Source organism: Bubalus bubalis, chromosome 14 (genome assembly GCF_019923935.1).
Source record: "Bubalus bubalis isolate 160015118507 breed Murrah chromosome 14, NDDB_SH_1, whole genome shotgun sequence".
NCBI classification, from domain to species: Eukaryota; Metazoa; Chordata; class Mammalia; order Artiodactyla; family Bovidae; genus Bubalus; species Bubalus bubalis.
In genome coordinates this window covers 52895751-52919869 of record NC_059170.1, presented here as the reverse complement: position 1 = coordinate 52919869, position 24119 = coordinate 52895751, and the positions used below count along the sequence as shown (strand labels likewise).

Here is a 24119-nt window from a genome sequence, read left to right as displayed (position 1 = left end):
TGAAGACAAATCTGTGACTGGCTTCTACAAATGGTTGTAATTGCTCCTTTGTAAAAGTATAGTCCCTATTAAAAAGTTTTCTGATGTAAGTTGGTGTAGCCCCTATGGAAAACAGTGTGGAGGTTCATCAGAAAACTAAAAATAGAATTACCATATGATCCAGCAATCCCAATACCACTCTTGGGCATATCTGAGATAATGTCACACCATGCTAAGTCGCTTTAGTTGTGTCTGACTCTGTGTGATCCCCAGGGACTGTAGCACACCAGGCTCCTCTGTCCAAGGGATTCTTCAGGCAAGAATACTGGAGAGGGTTGTCATTTCTCTAGGGGATCTTCCTGACCCAGGGATCAAATCTGCATCTTTTAAGTCTCCTGCATTGGCAGGTGGGTTCTTTACCAGTAGCACCACCTGGAAAGCTTCACTGAGATAATACTATGATTCAAATAGACACATGTACCCCTATGTTCAGAGTAGCACTATTCACAATAGCCAAGACATGGAAACAACCCAAATGTTCATCTATAGATGAATAGATAAAGAAGATGTGGTACATATACACAATGGAATACTACTCAGCCATAAAAAAGAACAAAACAATGTCATTGGCAGCAATATGGATTCAACTAGAGATTATCATACTACATGAAGTCAGAAAGACAAAAACCATACCATACCATTTTTATATGTAATCTAAAATATGACACAAATGAACCTAACTACAAAACAGAAACAGACTCACAGACATCAAGAACAAACTTGTAGTTGCCAACAGGGAGGGAAGGACTGGAGCTTTGGGATTAGCACACGTAAAGTATCATATATAGGATGGATAGACCCAAGGTCCTACTGTTTAGCACAGGGAACTATATTCAATGTCGTGTGGTAAACCATAATGGAAAAGAATATTTTTAAAAAATGTAAAAATAATTCCCTGGATGGGGATGAGGGTGGGGTTATGTTACTCTAGTTCTTTAGGAACTAGAATAGTTCTACTTTCACTTTTTCTTTGCCTCTAAATAATAAAATACATTGAATAGTTAGTTGTATTCTCTGAGAGGTAAAAAGAATAGGAGTTTGATGGAAAAATTGTGTGGAAAGCTCTGTCCTCTCTCTCTTGTGACACTGGCATCTAACAGATTTCCGAGAAATGATGGGACTAGTTTATCACCATGACCAAAAATTAAACTGAGAAAATTTTCTGTAGCAGTGTAAGTTTTAACTTCTAATTACCAATTAAAACCTGACAGCAACAGTCTTCAAGAATTGGTATCATTAACTGTGCTTTTTCCCTGCCACTCATATAATAATTATATGGATTACTTTATATTTTGTCTTCTCCAGATTTTTTTCCTATAGTCTATTTCTGCATAAATATTTAATATAGTTAACTAGGGTGATGAAAACCTGAGTGTCTTCTGGAAGTTGAACCCAAACAGCAAGGGGTACTGGATGTTTGGGTTGGATTTTATTCTCTTTGCCAATTTAGTGTTTCTGAGTATACGTACTGTCAAAATTCAAAGATACTACGAAAATAAAAAGCAGGTACTGTGGAAATGAGAGTGTATTTGAACTAAACCCTTAACAGAGATATTGATTTGGGAAGCTTTGGTTCCTTAAAAATATGATTTTTAACTCAACTATTTCATCACAGAGAGATGATAGTACAGTGATATTCTAGGTTTCAAAAAATATCTCCAAGTTAAGCTTTTCCAGGAAGAAAGGCTGGAAAAAATGACACTGGGTACAAGGCTTGATGGCAGATTACGATTTGTCACGGCAGGACATCAGAAAAAACCTCTTTCATCCATTCTTGCCTACCAGTCATCAGGGCTGGTAGATCTGGGCTCCAGTTCTGGAGCACGTTTATTTTCATTATTTTTAAATAGGACCACATTTGGTGTTTCACTAACAATAGTGCTTACATCACATGTGACATGAAATGGAATTAGAGTCTATAAACTCAAATGCTACACACTATCAAGGGTTTTCACTGCTGTACATTGAATTTGCATGATTTCGCTCCCCGTGTTCAAACACACGTGTTCACAATAGTTTGAGAAATTTCCTGAAATAAAACTCCTATCTATTAATTTGAAGTTTCTTTGAAGCTATTTCTTTCAAAACAAAGAGAAATAAAATCTAGAGCAATTTCTCTTTAACACTATCTTTTTAAGGTGTTAAGTCCTAGAAGGAAGAGCCTGCATGTGAAATCCATCACAAATCTTCCACCATGGGTGTAATGTGGGCAGTGGAGAATTTAGTAACTTCCATAAAGGAAAACTGGAGTCATTTTTTTAAACATGAATCTTGTGTATAATTTCATGTCTGGCAGTGTGGACTAGTGAAATACATAGCATTATAAATAATGGACTTTTAGGCCTCTCCTTAACAACCACAGTCAGGTACACATTTATAGGGCGTCATGGCTATGGTACAATCAGAGTGGTTGGCAGTACTGAAATCACTCCAGAAGCTTCCGCTGATCCATCTATTCATCATATAATCTTCATATTATATGATCCCCAGTCATTCCTGGTGACAGTCACCTCTCCAAGACTCACACCCCTGGAGTTCTTAACCTCAACATTTTCATTCTTTCTTCTGCCACCCCTGGGTGCTATTTTTACCCCCTTCTTGGTTCCTAGGATTTAAAAAGCCTGCTCTCCCAGTATTTTCTCTCTGCCTGTCCCTCACCAACCAACTTCTTATACTTTCTACCCTCTTGATAAAACAAAAACACCCCTTGCCAAAACCCTTATTTTTTTTCTCCTCTTTTTCTCATTATATATATTTTCAAAAAAATTTTTGGTTATTTATTTAGGATGCACCAGGTCTTAGTTGAAGAAGGCAGGACCTTCATTGATCATGCAGGCAGCATGTGTCAGATCCAGTTCCCTGACCAGGGATTGAACTTGGGCCCCCTGCATTGGGAGCATGGAGTCTTAGCCACTGAACCACCAGAGAAGTTCTTTCTCACTTAAATATATTAATGTATTTCCTAATGGTAACCCACTCCAGTACTCTTGCCGGGAAGGTCCCATGGATGGAGGAGCCTGGTAGGCTGCAGTCCACGGGATCGCTAGGAGTCGGACATGACTGAGAGACTTCACTTTCACTTTTCAGTTTCATGCTTTGGAGAAGGAAATGGCAACCCACTCCAGTGTTCTTGCCTGGAGAATCCCAGGGACGGGAGAGCCGGGTGGGCTGCCGTCTATGGGGTTGCACAGAGTCGAACATGACTGTAGCGACTTAGCAGCAGCAGCAGCATATTGAAGTTCTCGGTCCTCTACTACGAGGGCAGGTGCTAAGACATCACCAAACTGGGTTCTAGCCCTGATCTTGCACAAGGCACTTTTCTGTCTGCTTTCTTATCTATAATCGGAGGAGAAATTGATCCTATCATGTAGACTGTTCTAAAAGTTAAGATAACAGACGGTCCTTAGAGTAGCAGAAGTGGCCTCAGGAAACATCTATTACTATGAATATTATTATCATTATTAATGTTTGCCTTCATTTCAAATGACACCTGGAGGTTCTTCCCATCTGAGTACTCATCCTTTTTTTTTTTTTTCTCAGAATTCAGGATAAAGTTAAAGCAGTGCAAAGAGCAGTTACCACAGAATAATACTGAAACTCTATCCAGTGGTAACTACTCTCCGCACTGTTTCCTAGACTGACTCACAAGTATTCAGGAAGCCTGTTTGTCACATCAAGTGCCTGGCCAGAGCTCATGTGAGTCGTTCAGTTGTGTCCCGTTCTTTGCCACTCCATGGACAGTAGCCTGCCAGGCAATACTGTTCTCCAGGCGAGAATACTGGAGTGGGTTCTCTTTTCCTTTTCCAGGGAATCTTCCCCACCCAGGGATCGAACCCTGGTCTCCGGCACTGCAGGAAGATTCTTTTCCATCTGGGCCACCAGGGAAGCCTATCTGGTCACATCAAGTGCCTGGGCCAGTGCTCACAGCATCACTCTCATTTTAAAGATGAGGAGCCTCAGGCCCAAGAACATGAAACAATGAAGGAGTAAACTAATGTCAAACATCATGAATTTACTAAATGCCACCTAATTGTATGCTTTAAAGTAGTAAATGTTATGTATATTTTACCACAATTTAAAAAATCATTTGGGAGGGAAAAAGAAAAAAAGAAACTCAACGTTGTCCGTATTCAGGATGCTGATTCAAATTCTGTTCTTGCCATTAAACTGCCAGTGCACTCCCCCTGGCTTGCTGTCCTTGCAGGAAACTCAAAATAGCTTCTAGGGCCTCCACGTTCCAGACTTTGCCACGGAGAACTGGGATCTGGGGTAAATGCAACTGCTTCCTTTCTCCCTGAGGGCTCTAGTTCCTAATCCTTCAGACTCAGCCAAACTAGAAAGAGAAACCTCTCCTTCCAGAATATCTGGCGGGTACAACAGACTCGCGCAGAGGAAGTGGGTTCTTAGCTCAGCAGTTGAGCTGATTCTCAGGCTGTAAGTCTGCCTGCTCAGGGGAAGGCCCAGCGTCCAGAACTTGAGCTCAAATAGCCTGGAGGCGGGAGGGGCGGGGGCGGGGCCGAAGGCGGGAACCTTCGGGAGGCGGGGCAGGAACCTGCTGGGCGTGGCCGAGTCTGGAGCGCGGCCCAACAGGAGCCCATTGCGAGTAGTCTAAGGTAGAGGGCGGGGCCGACGGGCGCCCAGTGGGCGTGGCTGAGGGCAGGTGGGCGCGGTCAGGGCCGGAGGGCGGGGAGAAGACTAGACCGGAGGGTGAAGTGGGCGGGGATTGGGGACAAGTCAAAGACCCGGAAAGTTGGCCCTGCAGAGGGTCCCCAGGGAGAAGGCGGCGCGCAGCGAGTGGAGGGGAGGCGCCCAGGAACCTGAGCGGGCGCGGGAGCTGTGGGCCCGGTAGGAAGGGTATGGTCGCTGCACAGCTGGGCGCGTGAACTCCTGCAGGGACCTCGGCGAAGGTCCCGCCTGGGGAAGGAGTCCCTAAGGCTTTGACTTCTTGCTGCCTTTCTCCTATCGCTCTCGGGGAAGTTGCAAAGACAGGGATCTTGAGGCTGCGGGAGGCCTGGGAGACTGGTCTAGGCTTGCCGGTGGCTTGTTGCCCCGAAGTCTGGTGGTGGTGGTTTAGTCGCTAAGTCGTGTCCGACTCTTAATCCCATGGACTGTATATAGCCTGCCAGGCTTCTCTGTCCATCGGACTCTCCAGGCAAGAATACTGGAGTTTCCATTTCCTTCTTCAGTCCCGAAGTTTCAAGTCCTGCAGAGTCAAGCTTGAAACCCGAGATTCAGAGTCCTGCGCAGAACGAGGCCGAGGGCCCCTCGTGGCTCCAGCTCAGGGTTGGTGGGCAGAAGTGCTCTGGGGTCGTAGTTGGGCAGCTGTGCTGGCATCAGGGTCATCTATTCCACGCTTGTTCTCCTTTATAAGCTTTGAAATCATACCTCTAAGCCTTGGGCCTCAGCTTGCTGGTTTATTTTACTGTCGTGGTCCTTCCATTGTAAAGATACTCCAGATACACTTAGGTGCGGATATGATCATGGTATTTACAGCCGCGATGTGATATTTTGCACTCCTCAGGTGCAGGCACACCTGGGGTGGGGAGACGTATAGAGAACTTCCTCCATGTGTAGACACACGAGTCTATTCATCCTTAAATCACTTCTCCAGTGGAGAAAACTGACAAGCATTGACTCCTATCCTAAAGGATCTGTCACGTTCACTGTCATATAGAATGAATATCAGTAAGAAAAAAGCCCTAAGAAGTAGAACTCCTCCTTGGCCAGTTACATTTTATTTTACATTGGCAGAAGGAGTGTACAGCTCTTATCCTGAAGGCCTGATGTAATTCCAGAAATAACCAAGCCCCTTCGAAAAGAAATCTCAGTGCAAGAGGCAAAGAAAAAGAGATCAGACAGCTGACTGACTGCTGATAGCAACTTAATTTTGTAAAGGATAAGAGTTCTACTTTATGAAATGCTGTATTCATTTGTGGAGGCTAGATGCTGCTTTATTATTATAAAAGTGACTAAACTATATGTAATGTAGATTTTTTAAAGTAAATATTCTGTTGTTGTTCAGTCGCTAAGTTGTGTCCAACTCTGCGACCCCGTGGATTGCAGCATGCCAGGCTTCCCTGTCCTCCATTATCTCCTGGAGTTTGCTCAAATTCATGTCCATTGAGCTGGTGATGCTATCCAACCATCTCATCATCTGCTACCCTCTTCTTTTGCCTTCAGTCTTTCCCACCATCAGGGTCTTTTCCAGTGAGTTGGCTCTTTGCCTCAGATGGCCAAAGTACTAGAGCGTCCGCTTCAGCATCAGTCCTTCCAATGAATATTCAGGGTTGATTTCCTTTAGGATTGACTGGTTTGATCTCCTTATACACTTTGCAGTGCGCATAGTTAAATTTTGACCCAGATAGGAGCAAAGAACAACAGATCATTTACAGTCTTGAAAAGTCTATCCCTGTGTATTTAATGCCTTCTTAGTCTTGCGCTTGGCCCTAAGATCCCTGGTATTGTAGTAGGTAGTGGACCCCTATGTAAGGCTTGTAGAAGTTGTTCTCAGAAATAAGCCTGAAGACAAAATAATGAACTACAGAGAATGGGAGGAGCTTTCTGACCTTGGAAAATATCCATTCTTGTTACCATATGCTTTAAAGTGTTACTATATGAGGAATCTTTCTTCTACATATCTTAAATACCTGAGTGAACCAAACAGTAACACTGCTGAGAAGTCCTTAAGCTGTGTACTGCTATGAACATCACTGTTAATAGGAAAACCTGAGATGGTTGTTGAATACGTTTTTCATATACTGAACACAGCATCGTTCTGTTTCTCAGTGGTTCGTGTTTTTCTAAAAATGTTTCATTTAAAAAAAGCCTTCTCATTCATAGACTTTCCTCCCTCACTTAAAAAAAAAGGAAGATGAAAAATAAAATATCTGCTCCCACTTAGTCATCTGGCATAAACTGGCTCTGTGGTTCTGACGACCTGTTTCATGAAACCATTATCTCTCTGAGTACAACTGTCTCTGCCTCCTCAGCAGGGGAGTCCTAAGTGTTATCCATTTCTCTGTCCCCTTCCAATGAGGCATGGGCATGGAGTTGCTTTGGTTAATTAAATATAAGTGGAGTGACCTGTGTCGCTCCCAGGCGGAAGCTTTAAAAGCCAGTGAGAGGCATACCTCACTCTCTTTCCCTCTGCCAGAGTGACCACCGGTTTTCTAGACAGTGGCTGTTCTGTCAGCCTGGAACACAGAACGAAGACAACCAGCAGAGTCCCCATCACTCTGTGTTAGACACAGTGTGAGCCAGAAATCAGCTTCTGGTGGGTTTAGGCCCCAGGGTTTGGGGATTTGTTTGTTAAATCAGCATAACCTAGCCTATCCTGACTAATACACTCAGGTAAGGTCTGAGCCACATGCCTCCAGGGATTACTGGTTTCCAGCTTATCAGATATCTTGGGAGGCTAAAAGAGGGAAGGTTCTGTAAGAAGTGTGCTACTGTGACCAGTGTTCCTTTAACTATCAGATGAGATAGCAGGTAGACTTGTTTCCAGAACACTCAAGTCAACTTTGTGATTTTAATCAAAGATGACAAAGATGGCATTTAGATGTTTAATCACATTCTCTAAGGGCAGCAGGTGTTAAAGTGTAAAGTACATAAAGGTTCAATGTCCATAAAGGATAGGAATTAAGGCTGTCATTTTCATTTTGAAAAATGCAATTTATATATAAATATATTTATATCTATAGATACAGATATATTTATAAATACATAAAATATAAATATATTTTATATACTTAAAATATGTAATATAAAATATATATTTATAATATATAAATATATCTTACATACTTATAAAATATAAATGTATTTTTCTATATAAATACATTATTTAAAAATTCAGCATTCTTCCCAAGTTTTCTGATATAGAGGAAGGTTCACAGATTCATTGTTGAGAGACAACTCTTTCCAAATATAGTTGTATCAATAGATGCATTGCAGAAACTATTTTGTCACCAAGGGACACTTGAAATGAATCATCCATACTTACCATTGACTACTTTCTAATTTTTTTTAAAGCAGCCTCAAGCAATACTTTAACTATCATTTCCTTGCTTCCTTATTTCGGATCCAAGAGGATCAGACCTAGACTTTGCTCTCCCCATGCAGGAAGCAATGTGTTCCCTCTTTTCCTCTGGCTTAAACAGAAGTGAAGCAGGGAGCATTTTGCTTAGGGCAGAGCCATGCTGCCTTCTTAGGGATGTTGGCTATAAATCCAGTCTCCCTAGAGGTTAACAATCAAAGTTCTCCCCCTCTCTTACTCAGACGAATGATATGATGATGATAAATTGCTTGGACATGACTGCCCTGAGCACTGGTGTGATGAATTATGTTGTTCAGGGCATGACCAAAGATCCTCCACTGTCATTCGGCCACACTGAATATTGGCAGTTTTCATAAGTAGCTTTCTGCCAATTTTGTTCTCTGTTTTGCATATTAAATTCTCTGTTCTCACTGGTCATGGTTTTAAGTTCTTAATCATCTCTGTCTTCCTCTGAATTCACTTAGCTAATCAACCTTTTGCTTTTTCTGTTCCCTGTTCACTAAAAGGCTGGTCTGTGTCTCACAGTTGTGTTCAGTAAACACTGAGTCTTTCTTCACAGAAACTGTTAAAATAAAAATTATTAGTCCTTTCCACTAAATCCAGAGTAATGACAGCTTATCTCTCAATGGCTTAATTGGGTAATTATTTAGTGTTTGAAAAACACTTTGAAGACTCTATTGGTAAATATTATTATGAATTTAATGTTCTGTGTGCAATAGAAAGTCCACTGCAACCACAAAATCCTTAGTATTTTTGTGTACCAAAAAAGGTGTCTTTCTTAATATTGCTTACTATTTTCAAACTTGTATATTATTGATTTTTGAAATATTTAAAATATTTTCTTTCATACAATCTCAAAGTTATCATGTTTATTCTGTCACATTTCTAGGTCTCATCTACTACATTCCTTATGTCTCTGAAAAGTTAGATGTCATATTGTTGGTCTGTGAAAGTTTGTAGGAAATATGAAGTGGATTCCCTGGTTCAGGGGTATTTCACATTATACAGCTGCCACATCTGTTGTGTGTGGTATCTGCTTAACTTTTCAGCAAGCTTTTCTATTAAGCCCTGACAAATAACTGCAATAATGATTTATTTCCTCTCAGTCTATACACTGAGCTGTCACCTCATTGGCATCAACATTTGTCAAAAAGGATTAGATTATATTGCATATGCCTGGCCAGACTCTTGACAAATTTTCTACTCACTTGATAGACCCAGAGCCCCCTGGTGTAATTAAAGGCCACTTCCATGGCTTGGACTTCACGACCTCTATTACTGACTGTATTGGTTTGCTAGGGCTGCATAACAAAATATCACAGGCTGGGTGACTTAAACAAAAGAAATTGATTTTTTCATTTTTCTGGAGGCTAGAAGTCCGAGATCAAGGTTGTAGGTAGATTTGGTTTCTTTTGAAGTTTCTCTTTTTGGCTTTTTCATTACCCTCTCCTCCCTGTATCGTCACATGGTCTTCACTCTGTGTCTTAATCTTTTCTTCCAACTACACGAAATAGTCTGTTAGATTAGGACCTACTGTAACAAGCTCTTTTTAATATAGTTACCTTTTTTAAAGACCCTGTGTCCAAATACTGTCACATCCTGAGATAGTGGGGGTTAGGACTTGAACCTAAGAATGTTTAGAGGGGGTACAATTCAGCCCATCAGACTAGCCTACAGTAATAATGGTCTCTGTGTATGCATGTGTGAGTAGTCGCTCAGTTGTGTCCAACTCTTTGTGACCCCATGGACTGTAGCCTGTGAAGCTCCTCTGTCCATGGAATTTTCCAGGCAAGAATACTGGGGTGGGTAGCCATTCCCTTCTCCAAGGGGTCTTCTTGACCCAGGGATCAGACTTGGGTCTCCTGCATTGCAGGTGGATTCTTTACTGTCTGAGCCTCCAGGGAAACCCAGTGGTCTCCAGAAACTACCATTTTTGGAGGGCTTAAAAAAAATGATCAAATTTGAACAATCATGTGATAACTACAAATTTTTGGAGAGTCTACTCAGTTTAGGAACCTCTTAACATTACTTTGAGGAGAGCTTTATGTTTGTGACTTAAAAGATTGAACTGATGAAAATCAAAGCAGCATGATTAGATGAATTCTACATAGTGTATTAAGCTGTTAACCATAAAATGCATGTAAGCAAGTATGTCTTGCTGTCTGAACTATCACCATCCAGATATTTGTGATGAAAACTAGCACATATTTTTAACCTAAAATATCCTCTCTGAATCAAAAACATGCCTTGACTAGTCTGGCATCAAAAAGGGTAACAGGATATAAAATACACTTTGGTCCTATCGCACATCTTTTCCCTAGAGGGTGACATCTTGTGCTCCTGCTGTAAGATGTGTTCTGAATCTCTGCCTCCTTATTATCAGCTGAAAATGTCCATGAAAGCAGAAGAGTCTCTGAAGAAAGATGATGAACCAAGAGGAAGTTAGATAAGCTCTTATATTTGAAGAAATATTGGGAACGTGAAAACCTCAAAGACGTTGATGTGCCCTGTCTGCATCAACCATGCATACTAGAGTTGATACTGGAGAACTTCACCATGTTCAGCTTCAGAACAGAATTATAGATTTTTTTTTTAAAGCTCTTTTTAAACATGCCTTTTGCAGTAAACGGATAGCCAGAAATCCTTAGAGGATTGTTATGTGGGTTTATAAGAGTATGTTAGTAATATTTGGGATAATTGGTTGAATGGTTTTACATGAGCTGTGAAACATTATTTTTCCCTTCAAAAACTGTAGTTAGAATTACTGTTGAAGCTGCTACTGATGATACATAGGGGTTCATTACACTGCTCTTTCTACATTTGTAAACTTTTAAAATGTCCATATTAATAAGTTCAAATAAGAGAATTATATAATTATGTAATCACATAATATAATCATATGAATATATAATTCATTTCTTCTTTATAGATAATTATATATACATAGATATATATATCTCTCTCCTGTAATGCAAAATTTGATACCATCACATTTAGAGGGACAGATTAAATTTGAACGGTAAGGTATGCACGTTTACATAAGAGAATACACACATGGGTAGAATGTGGTTTTCACTACCCGTCGTTCCATAGAAAAGTATTGTTGAAACCTTTACCCAGGAAAGGCTACAAGGACGTCTTCACTAGTTTTAGCCTAGATTATTTGACACATGTTCTTATTTATCACTCCCTGGTCTATGGCACGTCTATCATTTCATGAGTCAGTGCTTTTCTACAAGTTATAGAGTTTCGCAGGCTGCAGTTTCTCCAAGTTCAGTTTTTAACTTCTGCGCCTTCATTTGCCTCTGCACAAATTCACATAACACAGGAATTTCAGAAGGGGCCACTGGCCTCCAGTGCAGATCTAAGGCCTAAAACTGATTCTGTTTGGCTTCTGTGTTCTTTTGAACTTGCCCCAGTATCAACCAGGAAAGAAGAGTTTCCAAGTATTCTTCTTTCTCCTGTGGAACTAAATATCTGGGAGCAGCTGAGTGCATAAGTAGTGAAGATTCTGCTGTTTTAAGTACAGACAAGACGGAGACTTTGACCTTACAGCTGCATCTGCCCTGCTACGTGTCCAGGGAGATAGAAGATTCCAGCAGATCCAGTCGCGGTGTTTCTTTCTGACCTTCTTCATTCCTCCCAGGTATTGCCTTTTTAACTTTTTGTCTATCAGAGTATTTCAGTGGAAAAATTAAAATATGTCAAGTGAAGAGATTCAAGTTTAAACAATCTCCATGCAGATTCTACATAGTGCTATATATTCTTGCCTACTGAATGTCATTGAATTGTTAGATTTAAAATATATACAAGAACATATACAGTTTCTAGCATTAGGGATATTTCATGGGTCTTTGCTAGTATGTATCTTGCCACAGTGAGGTCAAAATGATTAGTTTCTAAATTATTTTGCTTTTAAAATCAGAATTGCAATTTTTTTTTAATGTGGAGTTTTCATAAAGCATTATGTAAGGATACTGTGTTCTCTGATGAAGCTGTTTCCACTTACTTATTTTTATTTTTGTTTTTAGTAATACTTTGGCTAAAATAAGTTTTCGTTAAGAAAAGTGAAAGTGTTAGTCACTCAGTCATGTCTGACTCTTTGCTACCCCATGGACTGCAGCTTGTCAGGCTCCTCTGTTCATGGGATTCTCCAGGCAAGAACAGTGGAGTGGATATCCATTCCCTTCTCCAAGGGATATTCCCAACCCAGGGATCGAACCCAGGTCTCCCACACTGCAGGCAGATTCTTTACTGTCTGAGCCACCAGGGAAGCCCAAGTTTTCATGAATTATTCCCACATAATGTGATGATTTTACAACACTGTCACTAAAGGAGAGTTTATTTATATCTTGTCTCTCTAAAAACAGTGATGTATTAAAACTTTAGAGTCTTACTCTGTAAAAATTGGAAAACTTACTAAGTAGTTGTACTATGTCTGACCACAACATCTCGATCTATAGTTTTTTACACCGTATAATATCACATTTATATTTTTATATCCACAGCATTTAAAATAATGTCAATTACAGGATCAATGAAAAGGTCTGAGAATTAAAACTGGATAATAACTCTCTCTGACTAATTAGAAGTCAAGATTATATTTCTGATGTGTTGTGGGGAACTAACAGGAGTTAGTTCCTTAGTAGGCCAGAAAAATTAAATGTGTTACAAGACATTGCAGAGATGTTAAATGTCATTTTAAAAATTGATTCATTTTCAGTTGGAGGATAATTGCTTTACGGTATTGTGCTGGTCTCTACCATACATCAACAGGAATCAGCCATAGGTATACATATGTTCCCTCCCTCTAGAACCTCTCTTCCACCCCATCGCACATGTCTAGGTTATCACAGAGTACCTGATTTGAACTCTCTGTGTATAATGTTCGTCAGAGTGAATGAGTAAATTCATCATTCACTGGTATTCGTCAAATTTGATTCACTCTCATATCATCTTTAAGAGTGTTTGCCCAACAAGGACCTAATGTACAGCACAGGGAACTCTGCTTAATGTTATGTGGCAGCCTGGATGGGAGGGGGTTTGGGGGCGATGGATCCATGTATCTGTATGGCCAAAACCCTTCACTGTTCACCTGAAACTATCACAACACTGTATAAAATAAAAGGTTTAATTTAAAAAAGTTAAAAAAATAAGAATGTTTGCTATGCCTATATACTAGCTTCACTACTAATGACAATATTTTTCTTTAAACCAACCCATTGTTTTTCTTTGGCCTCATCCTAAGCAAAAATGTCTGAAATCACAGGCCTGCAGTGTTTATTACTTTCTCCCCTAACATATATTACATAAGTAAATACTTTTTTTAAACATTTTAAAATGTCCATATATCACCTAAAATCAATTTGAACACCAGTGACATATGTATCACTTTCTGAAAACAGTGACAAAAAACAAGCAAATTGACTGTTTATACTTACCTCACTGCCCACTAAAAAGTAAAATAATTCTTAGTTGAAAAGTTGGCACACAGTCATTTTCAGAATAGTTTCTGCACCTGTACTGTGATGATTAGAAACTCTGAAAACAATAGAAAATGTAATTACCTATGTATGCATATGTATCTGTGTACACATATACTTAGATAATGGATCATTTTAACTGGTACTTGGGAAAAAGCCAAAAGTTTTCAGTTGCTTAGACCAGTAGTCCCCAACCTTTTTGGCACCGGGGACTGGTTTCATGGAAGACAATTTATCCAAGACAATAGACCCAGGGTGGAGGTGGGGTGGGGTGAGGTGGGGGATGGTTTCAGGATGATTCACATACAGTAGGGCGCATGCTCCTATGAGAGTCTAACACTGTCCCTGATCTAACAGGAGGCAGAGCTCAGGAGGTAATGTGAGTGATGGGAAATGGCTATAAATACAGATGAAGCTTTGCTTGCTCACCTGCCTCTCACCTCCTGCTCTGCAGCCCAGTTCTTACCTGGGGGTCCCAGTTGAGATAGTCAGCATCATTTATCTGAGGGCTAATCACCACCATTATTTTATACTAGTGCCTCTATTTACTCTTAGTCATAAGCAGTATAAAGGGTGACCATAGAAAAGGAATCATCCAGGTAGCAAAATATTTTTCTTTCATTTGCTAGTAATAATCTGAAGTTAACAGTAAATACTGTAGTATAGTTTGTTATAGGATGGTTTGCCTTGGTGGGAAATCAGAAAAAGAACTAGAAAGATCAGTATTTTTTTACGTTCCTCGCATAGCAATGTTTTGCCTGATTTTCTACTACATGTATATCCCCATTTGTTTAACATCTTCGCAGTGAACTCTTGGAGGGGTGGCTACAAAACCAGTTTACAGGTCTTTGAATGTTACTTCACATAGAATCAGAGAAGTTGTATCTAAAAGGAATGTTAGAAATCACCTTGCTTATTCCTTTGTCTTATTAATGAGAAAACAGGCCCATGGACTAAGTGATTTACCCAAAGACACACTCTGAGCAGGTCAACTTTTTTTTTTTTTTTTTTTTTTTGGTAATATGGATGTAGTTGGTAAATTTCTAGCTTGTCTTTCTCTTTGGGAAATAGTGATATTTTCATAAAGTAGTATGCTGTCCCATCTGTGTGTATTCTTCCACTTTTGGAATACAGCACGTTAGCATTAACTTTTGAGGGCACTTAATATATTGTATAGCTTCTAGCTTTTTAAAAAATCAAAGTATAGTTGACTTACAATGTTGTGTTACTTTCTGCTGTACAGCCAAGTGAATCAGTCATACATGTATATAAATTCTTTCTCAAATTCTCTCCTATTATGGTTTATCCTAGGACATTGAATATAGTTTTCTGTGCTATACAGCAGGATCTTATTATCTGCCCATTCTATATGTAATAGTTTGCATGTTAATCCGAAAGTCCTAGTCCATCCACCTGCAACACCCCTCCCCCTTGGCTACCACAAGTCTGTTCTCTACGTCTGTGAGTCTGTTTCTGCTTCACAGGTATGTTCATATTTTAGATTCTACATGTAAGTGATATCATGGAGCTTCTAACTTTTGTTTGTATCAAAACATTAACCTATTGCACATTATCATGAATGATGTCTGTTGCCTTCAATACATTTGAACAAGAGAGGGAAACTGGTATTTTTTAAGCAGCATCAAGATTTCAATATATTTCCCGTGATAAATAAAATTTCTGTTCTTATGGTTAGTGCTCTTGGATTCAAATCTCCCTGAGTTCCTGATTTTTTAATCTCAGTATGTCTGATAATGAAATAATAGAAAACTGATAACCAAAGGTAATCAAAGTAATTTTCGATATGAATTCATAAGGAAAAGCATATGACATGAGTTACTCTGAGGAATAGCCTGAGAAGTGAGTTGAATGTCACGTGATGCCCATGCAAGAACTCAAGGAAGACTAGGTATCGAGGGCCATAGACTTTACCTATGAAATTAAAAATCACTTCTAAAGGAAGGATAACTAATTTCGTTTATGTAATAATATTGCTCCACAGCCTGTCAGTAAAAGCAGCTTTGAGCACTTAGAAAGCACATCTGTATCTCATTGCACTCTAATTTTAAAAGTGTCATTAGTTTTTTTGGGAAACTGAGCCATGGCGTAGTTCTGAGATTTCCCAGGCACATATAACTTTAGAAAGGCAAAATTAGCAACCATGAGCCCTCTGAATGCTGATATTTGCCATCACTAAGAAAATGGGAAATCTTTAATAAAGTAAGAGACACGGCCAGTTGGTAATTCCTCTGCCATTAATGTGACCGGAGAGTCTGTATTCCACATCTACCCCCTGCGTTTTCAGACTCACAGCAGCTCTGAAGCCTGCGTGTTCTCTCCAGCCACGATAATGAACTCCTCCATCCATCAGCATCTCTAGAACGCCTGCCACAGGCCTGTCACCATGCTCAATGCTGGCTGTGACCTGACTCTGACTGAACATTGAGCAGAGGGAAGGATTCCTTGAGAGTGAGGATAATCCGTTTGCAATTCCCCCACAGTGTCTCCAGAGAAGATCAGAGGCTCCTCCAGTGAACACAGTGCCCTGCCAGGCTCTGCATCACATGTCATTTGTCACTGACACACATGGGCAGTTTACTCTGTGGCTTCAAACCAAGGAGAGTGTCAGGGCCTGGGCGGTGCTTTTCTGAGCCTTGATGTGGTGCTTAGGGAGACCATCTCTGCTCATCCCTCTATTAGTGAGAAAGATCAAGGTCCAGCTTCCATGCTCTGCTCAGACCCCAGCAGAGGAGCGGTTTCATGCCCACAGCCTCTTTTTGCTTCATCCTTGGGTGGGGCTGTGGCTGTGAAACCCACTAGTGTCTCTGGTGGCCTTCCTTCTTCCTGAGGTTAACGGCTACAGAGATGCCAGCTGGACAGTAAGGAAGCTGATAACCTGGACTCCATTCCTGCCATACAGTTTTTGTCTGACCCTTTATTAATTGGCAAACCTTTTCCTTCCAGGAGCACCTTGTGTGATTGTTCTCATAGGTATGTAACACCAGTTACTTCAAAATTTAGCATACGGGGCCTTCCCTGACGGTTAAGACTTCACCTTCCAACGTAGGGGGTGTGTGTTAAGATCCCACACGCCTCATGGCCAAAAAAACCCAAAACATAAAACAGAAGCAATACTGTAACATTGGGTTTCCCTGGTGGCTCAGCTGGTAAAGAATATTGTAACAAATTCAATAAAGACTTTAAAATGGGCCACATTAAAAAAAATTCTTTTAAAAATTAGCATTAGAGTATTAATGCTGCATGTAATTGGTCATAAACCTGACTAAATTACCAAGTCCTTAAAGACAGGGACAACGTCTGCTTTTCCTTTCTGTACCACAGAGGGAACTGACCTCCTTTCTTACTGTTGTATGAATCCTGAACAAACACAAAGAAACAATGAAAACAAAAACCTCACCTCCTGTGAAAGGAAATTTCTTCAATTAAAGGTCTCAAGGCCAACCTTACTGTAAAATGCACTGACCTTTTGAGAAGTGAAATGCTTTACTGCTAAGCATCACTTTTTTAAAAAACGTTTTTTAAGCCTTCATATCACAACGACAGGGCTCCATCACAATTAATCTTATATGGCAATGTAGTGACAATGAGATGATTTCTCTGGAGAATCTATGCTAATACTATTAAAATGCTCTTACAATGTCAAAATGATTGCAGTGGAAGCATGTGGGGACTGTGCTTATGTGATTATGATATTCTAGTGATGGGTGATTACCATAGGAAACTAGTAATTCAACTCTGCAGGGACTTGCATTATGAAGCCATTATAACATGAGATTATAATGACACAATAACTTGGATGCACATTCGTGTTGTGAAAACGAAAAGCTAATTTGAATGCAAGTAGTGTTTCCATTAAGTTGTAATTAAACACTGAAAGCAATGCTTGTTTAAATTTAAGACGGAGACATACAAGCCAGAAATGAAAATGGTGGGAAGGAATGCATGCCAAGTAGAGGTTTAGGAATGGTTGGAACCATTTACAGTTCTGCCCTTTAGTACTTACTCAGGGAGAAAGCTCACCTTGACGTGGCCTCCCAAGACTTCCTCCCCCTCTGCTGGCACCCTAAAGTAACCAAGAACCACATCAGGACCCAAGAACCCTGGAGGCAACTCCCATTTCTGTCACCTGCCATCATTTAACACGTGAAGCCTTCTGGTTTTATTTTGAAGTGGGCATGAGAGTATCTTACCTCCCTCAACACAAGAAACTAAAGCAAATTTTTTTGCCATTAAAAGTAATCTTTTTAAAAATATGATACACTTAATCCACGTTCAAAATCCAACAAAACAGATAAGCACAAAAGAGAAAAAGAAAACAACAAAAAATTCTACCCTTATAAGCCGCTATATGCCAATACAAATTAAAAAAAAACAAAAAACAAAAAAAACACCTACTGTATAGCTCAGGGACCTCTATTCAATATTCTGTAATGACCTGTATGGGGATAGAATCTAAAAACAAGTGGATATATGTATGTGTATAACTGATTCACCTGGCTGTACACCTGGAACTAATACAACATTGTAAATCAACTATACTCCAATAGAGAGTTAACTAAAAAAATTCCACCTGTAGAGATAACCTCTATTAGTACCTCTGGGTATTTTCTTTCTTTCAGACTATTTCCTATGCATAGTATATGCAATTTATCCCTCAAAATATATTTGTTTTTTTTTTTTTTTCACAATACTGTAAAAACCTACTTATTCATTCTTCCCATCCCTCGAAGTTGCAAGATTTATTTCTTATCCAAGAGAATCTAGTTGATAAGTTTTTAAAGGTCAGCTCAAACTGGACGATTTTACATGTCACCCAGAAAATTATATTTTGCTATTAGAGAATAGTATTTGGCAGGGTTTATGCTCTGCATATATCAGTTACAGGAGAGTTCTCTAGTAAAATTTTCAGATTCTTGGCAACACTACAAATGCTTCATTAACATTTATCTCTGTTTAGTAATGAGTAGTGCATTTGATAAGTCACAGAGTTCTAATTTGTTCTTAATTGATAATTTCTATATGGCTTAGGTCAACATAAGGACAGATTATGAAAAACTAGGAAAATTCAGGAGCTGCTGAACTTGTTAGATAAAGCCCTGCATTAGCTTGTTCAGATGGCATAAGGACTTGCAACAGCTAATATATACTCCCTTCCTAGTGATGACTCAAAGAGGTTATTACTCCTTGGTTTAAATATAGTTGAGATTTTTGTTATTAAGTATTTTGTTTGCACCTAGAGATGCTGGATGCTTTATCATCATTTTTTATTACCACTACTTGCAACAACCAATTTAGGTAGATAGATGCAAATTACTCCAGTCCTTATTTTTATAACTTGCACTTAATGGCTTGCTTCATGCCATCTAGGCCACAGCTGAGTTGGGATTAGATTTTCTTCTTCCTGAGGCCAGTGAGTGATGTTCCCTCTGAATGGTATTTCCACATTAATGGACACCAGGATAACTTAATGTGGTGTTTACAGTAAATATCTACATGGTTGAATAAAGGCTGCTGCTGCTGCTGCTGCTGCTAAGTCGCTTCAGTCGTGTCCGACTCTGCAACCCCATAGACGGCAGCCCACCAGGCTCTGCCGTCCCTGGGGTTCTGAATAAAGGCAGCACCGGACTAATGAGTTAGGAGACTGGATTCTGGTCAAAGTTACCAGGAAAAAAAAAGATTCAGTTTTTACATCTGAAAATGAAGCCTTTGCTGGGACTTCCCTGGTGGTCCAGGGGCTAAGACCCAATGCTCCCAGTGCAGAGGGGCCTGGGTTCAATCCCTGGTCAGGGAACTAGATCCCACATGCCTCAACTAAGAGTTTACATATCACAACTAAAGAGCCTACATGCCACAATTTAGGCCCAGCACAGCCAAATAAATTAATAAATATTTAAAATACAATAAAAATAAAAATGAAGTCTTTGAATTAAGTAATCTCCGTAGTGCTTTAGAGCTCAAAAATTTCAAGACCAAATAGTATGTAACATTAATTGAAGCTTTCACATTTTAATTATAAATATTATGCATTTTAATATTTAATCTTAATGTTTATTTTACCTGCTTCAAAGCCATTCATCTAAATGCAAAGCCCTACCTTATTTAGATACAGCTAATAATTTGTCATGTTTTAGCAGACTTGTAATTTGAGTTCAAAAGTCTTTTCTATTTAGGAAATTGATGGAAATGATTAAAGTTGCAGATGTAAATCTAATGCAAAGAAGAGATTAAAATTATAGTGCTTTGGCATACACACACACTTGTTAAAGTACAGTTAGAACTCAATGAAAGGAAATAGTGTGTTGAATAATACTTAAAATATATTATTTTCTGTGAATTCTTAGAAAGCAAGTAACGGCAACGATTTGAGGTATGAAATTAAATTATAATACTAGAGAAACTTTCTAAATCTTTTAGGGTATCTTTTAGGAGGAAAATAAATAAATAATACATTTCCTTTATATTTAAATGCATATACATGACTAGGGATCAGTTAAGTTTGTTTTGGTTGTAGGTAATTTTCCTAATTTTGTGAGACATTATCTAGAGAATTTAGAATTCCATTAGAGCACTTTTTCTGCCATCTCAAAGATTGAGAAAGAGTGATTGTTGCTCTAAGACACATGTAATTATTACAGACTTGCCCTGGCTCCCATTGTAGTAAATCAGTTTTCAGGAGTAGAAATAAGCTGTTTGTTCCTTTATTTTTAGTACATCAAATACCAGTCTTTCCCCAAAAGAGGTTTCTGTGTCAGATGCCACCCTCTCTTAGGACCAAGCAAAATTCGTTATCTTGCCTTCTTTCCTAGACCCATCAGTGAAGCTTATCTCTAACACTATTTTTCTCAAACTTGAGGATCTACAGATTCTCAACAAAATTTTTTATGTTTTTCTTTCCATTTTTATGATAATCTAAATAACTGTAAGCATAGTCTGGATCATTATGGCATCTTACAACTGATCATTGCTGTAAGATTTCATTATTTGTATCCCCATTTGTTTTTTAGACTTCAGTGATAAATTATAACCTAAAACCACAGGCAGCATCTATCTTTTTTTCTGATTCCCTCTCCCACCCGCAAACTGTCTTTGTTTCCTTGGGAGCCATGACTGTGGTTTGTAGGATGTTCAGTTCAGTTCAGTTCAGTCTCTCAGACATGTCTGACTCTTTGCAACCCCATGGACTGCAGCATGCCAGGCATCCCTGTCCATCACCAACTCCTGGAGTTTACCCAAACCCATGTCCATTGAGTTGGTGATGCCATCCAACCATCTCACCCTCTGTCGTCCCCTTCTCCTCCTGCCCTCAATCTTTCCCAGCATCAGGGTCTTTTCAAATCAATCAGTTCTTCACATCAGGTGGCCAAAATATTGGAGTTTCAGCTTCAACATCAGTCCTTCCAATGAACACCCAGGACTGATCTCCTTTAGGATGGACTGGTTGGATCTCCTTGCAGTCCAAGGGACTTTCAAAAAGTCTTCTCCAACACCACAGTTCAAAAGCATCAATTCTTCGGTGCTCAGCTTTCTTTATAATCCAACTCTCACATCCACACATGACTACTGGAAAAACCAGTAGTTTGTTAGGAGGTGGTAAGATCGAAACAGTGTTGATATAGTCTGGTGAAGTGGTTTTGGCCCTTTAATTTCCTTCAAAAGAAGTGGATTTAGTTTATAAACTAGATAATATATGATAACTGCATGTCTATTTTTTAGAGTCTGACTTTAGAATCCATATCACTATCCTATGAGCAGAACCAAGAATCAAGACTTACTCAGTTTTCTAGTCTTCATTTTTCCTAGCTTTTGCTATTTGTAACTGTGTCTTTAACATAACCAACCTCCTTAAGACTGGTACCCAATCTCTGTGTTGCTAAGGGAAGGATGAGGATATGGGGAAGACAGCCAAGCTTCTGACAAGCCCACCAATCAAAGCTAAGAGATTGGATATCATGATACATTTGGATTCTTGTCCTGAGTTCTTTTGCAAGAAAAGGATGATGTCTGTTTTTTTGGTGCCCATTTTAAGTGTTCGTTAATAAGTGCAGGTTGATTATGTGAGAATCAAATCTAAGAGTAGCTGTATGTATATTGATAACTGACTCTGCTGTACAGCAGAAACTAATACAACATTGTAAATAAACTATACTACAATTTAAAAATAAATAAATAAAAAAAGAAAAAAAAGTACTGGTTGAATTGCAAAGAAGAAACCTGAGAGATTTCTCTTATACTATTTTTAAAGGCCTCCTAGGGGATGCTTCCAGGGACTAGAGCAGTACATTCTGCCTTCAGTGAAAATGGAAGATAGCCCATCATTCTTATCTGAATAAACCCCATTTCCTCCTTGGTGAGATGGGAATAATAATAATAAAAGTGGATTTCAGCTAAAAGTATGTCCAGTGGTCCAGTCTTCTTATCTTCTCGGTGGCTCACCTTCTGGTGATCCCTTGTTAATGTCACAAGGACATTTGGAGATTTAATTAAAGTGCAGAGAGAGTCCTGAGCTTTTCAGAGAAATGCATGACATTATTATTATAGATCATACTTTTGATATTTCATAATCTCTTGAAGGTAATGAAACCAGCAATATGGAAAGTTGGGACTGACGATAGTCACAGTTTTAGGGAAACACATTCATACCACGTGATATTCGTAGTGGTCATGGTCGTTTGAGAGTTCAGAGTTCAGTTACTGGGAATGTTCTAATTGCTCAAAGTATTTTGATTTCATTTTTCCCATCAGTAAGTTTGAGAGGTCAGTGAGTATTCAAGTCATGCTGTGTTCATTCAGTGTTTAAGACTCTCCAATCTGTTTTCAAACTATGACTGGGAAAGGTATTTTACGCGGCTAGCGTTGTAACACTTTTGCAAGTTAGTGGAGAAAAAAGGCCCATGTTCATCCAGAATTCCTTTCCTCTGAAATGTACTCCTGCTCTTAAAGTCTCTGAGGAAGGATGAAAATTCACTTTTGTTTCCTAACTCATCCTAGCCTTCAGGCTCCAGCATTCAGCCTATCCTTGCGCTGCCCATTTAATTACCATCCTAATACAAGTCTCATCCTCTGGGGCTAGCCCATGCTGTAGTGTCTTCTGCTACAGACCTGCTGTTCAATCCTTGTTTGAGCCTCTAAAGATTGCTTACAAACCCCTAAACATGCCTTTCATTGCTCATGCTACCCGAATGCCTTTTTGCTAAAATCTTTTTTGCAGGCTTGCCTAAATGCCACCTCCTCCAGGAAGCCCTCCCAGTCCCTCTAGCACTGGTGAACGTTGTCCAGACAGTACTCTCCAGGGCACTTGCTCTGTACCTCTTTTCTAACATTTACTGCACTCTGCTTTATACCATAGCTGTGCCACTAATACACAGAAAATAGCAATCTTGCACTGGAAGCTCGCCCTGTATCACACACTTATGTTGGAATGCCTCAGCTTCCTAAAGCACAAGTGCTCCTTTTTCATCTTTGTGTGCCATAGTATCCTCCTCCTTTGGACATGGTAGATCCTCAGCAAACACCTTCAGCAGACATCAAATTGAAATGTACGCAGGTGAAACTTGTGGATGCCTGGAAAGCAGGCTCCTTTATGCCACCTTTCAATGCTCTGAGAACTGAAGGCTCAAATTATCCCCTCAAACCTACACATCAAAGTTGCTTCTCTTACTATTTCAAGACAAATAACAATAGCTGATCACAAGCTGATAAAGAGGCCACAGTGCTGATGAGAGCATCAGATTATTTTTGGCTGAAATTATGGTCCATCAGTGTGGAACTGAAGGGTGGGTAGAGCTCAAACTGTTCACTGGTTGAACAGACACTTTATATATATATATATATTTTGGCCACACTATGGGGCCTATGGAATCTTAGTTTCCTGATCAGGGATTGAACCCATGCCCTCTGCATTGGAAGCATAGATTCCTAACCACTGGGCTGCCAGAGAAGTCCCTGTATAGACACTTTTTGGGCATCTGCTTCTTGCCTATAACTAATAGTGCTCAGAGGTGGTACCTACTTCTCCATGTGTGGGAATGGAATTAAAGTGGTTATCAAAGCCAAGGTAGTTATGTGTACAACACATCCCAGTATTCTTGCCTGGAAAATTCCATGGACAGAGGAACCTGGCAGCCTACAGTCCATGGGGTTGCAAAGAGTCAGCCATGACTGAGCACATCAGCACCTCTTCCTCAAGCATGGGTGACATGTCTCATACAGGTATCCAGGTAGACAACAGATAGTGTTTTTGAAGTTTCTAGAATAAGACAAGGGCTAGATTCAGGTGAAGAGTCCTCTGGCTCTCCTTGACCTTTTTCTGCAAGACTACTTTTTTTACACCAAACAGGCTAAGCCTGATGATCTAAAAGCACATACCTGGTACTGAGTCTTTAAGTCTGAACTAGCTAAGCAGGATAGTGAAACTCAAGACTCTTCTGTGTCTAAGACACAGAAACTAAGACAGTCTACTGTGTGGTCTTCAAAGTACATGGCCTGAGATGATTTTGTGGGCCATACCTTTTAGATAGATA

At 39.6% G+C, this 24119-nt stretch overlaps 1 protein-coding gene across 5 annotated transcripts in view; it reads left to right on the top strand.

Annotated features, from left to right (window-relative positions):
- Nucleotides 1-4754: 4754 nt before the first annotated feature.
- The window catches only part of PTER (phosphotriesterase related), a 73744-nt gene continuing 54379 nt past the window's right edge, over nucleotides 4755-24119 (top strand). For 2 of the 5 annotated variants that reach the window (XM_025264351.3, XM_044928094.2), the window contains exons 1-2: nucleotides 4763-4893; nucleotides 11515-11741. The gene's annotated coding sequence lies outside the window, so the exon portion shown is untranslated. Of the gene's footprint in view, nucleotides 4894-11514; nucleotides 11742-24119 lie in introns of all 5 variants that reach the window. The other 3 variants (XM_006052370.4, XM_006052371.3, XM_025264353.2) reach the window with 3 other exon arrangements.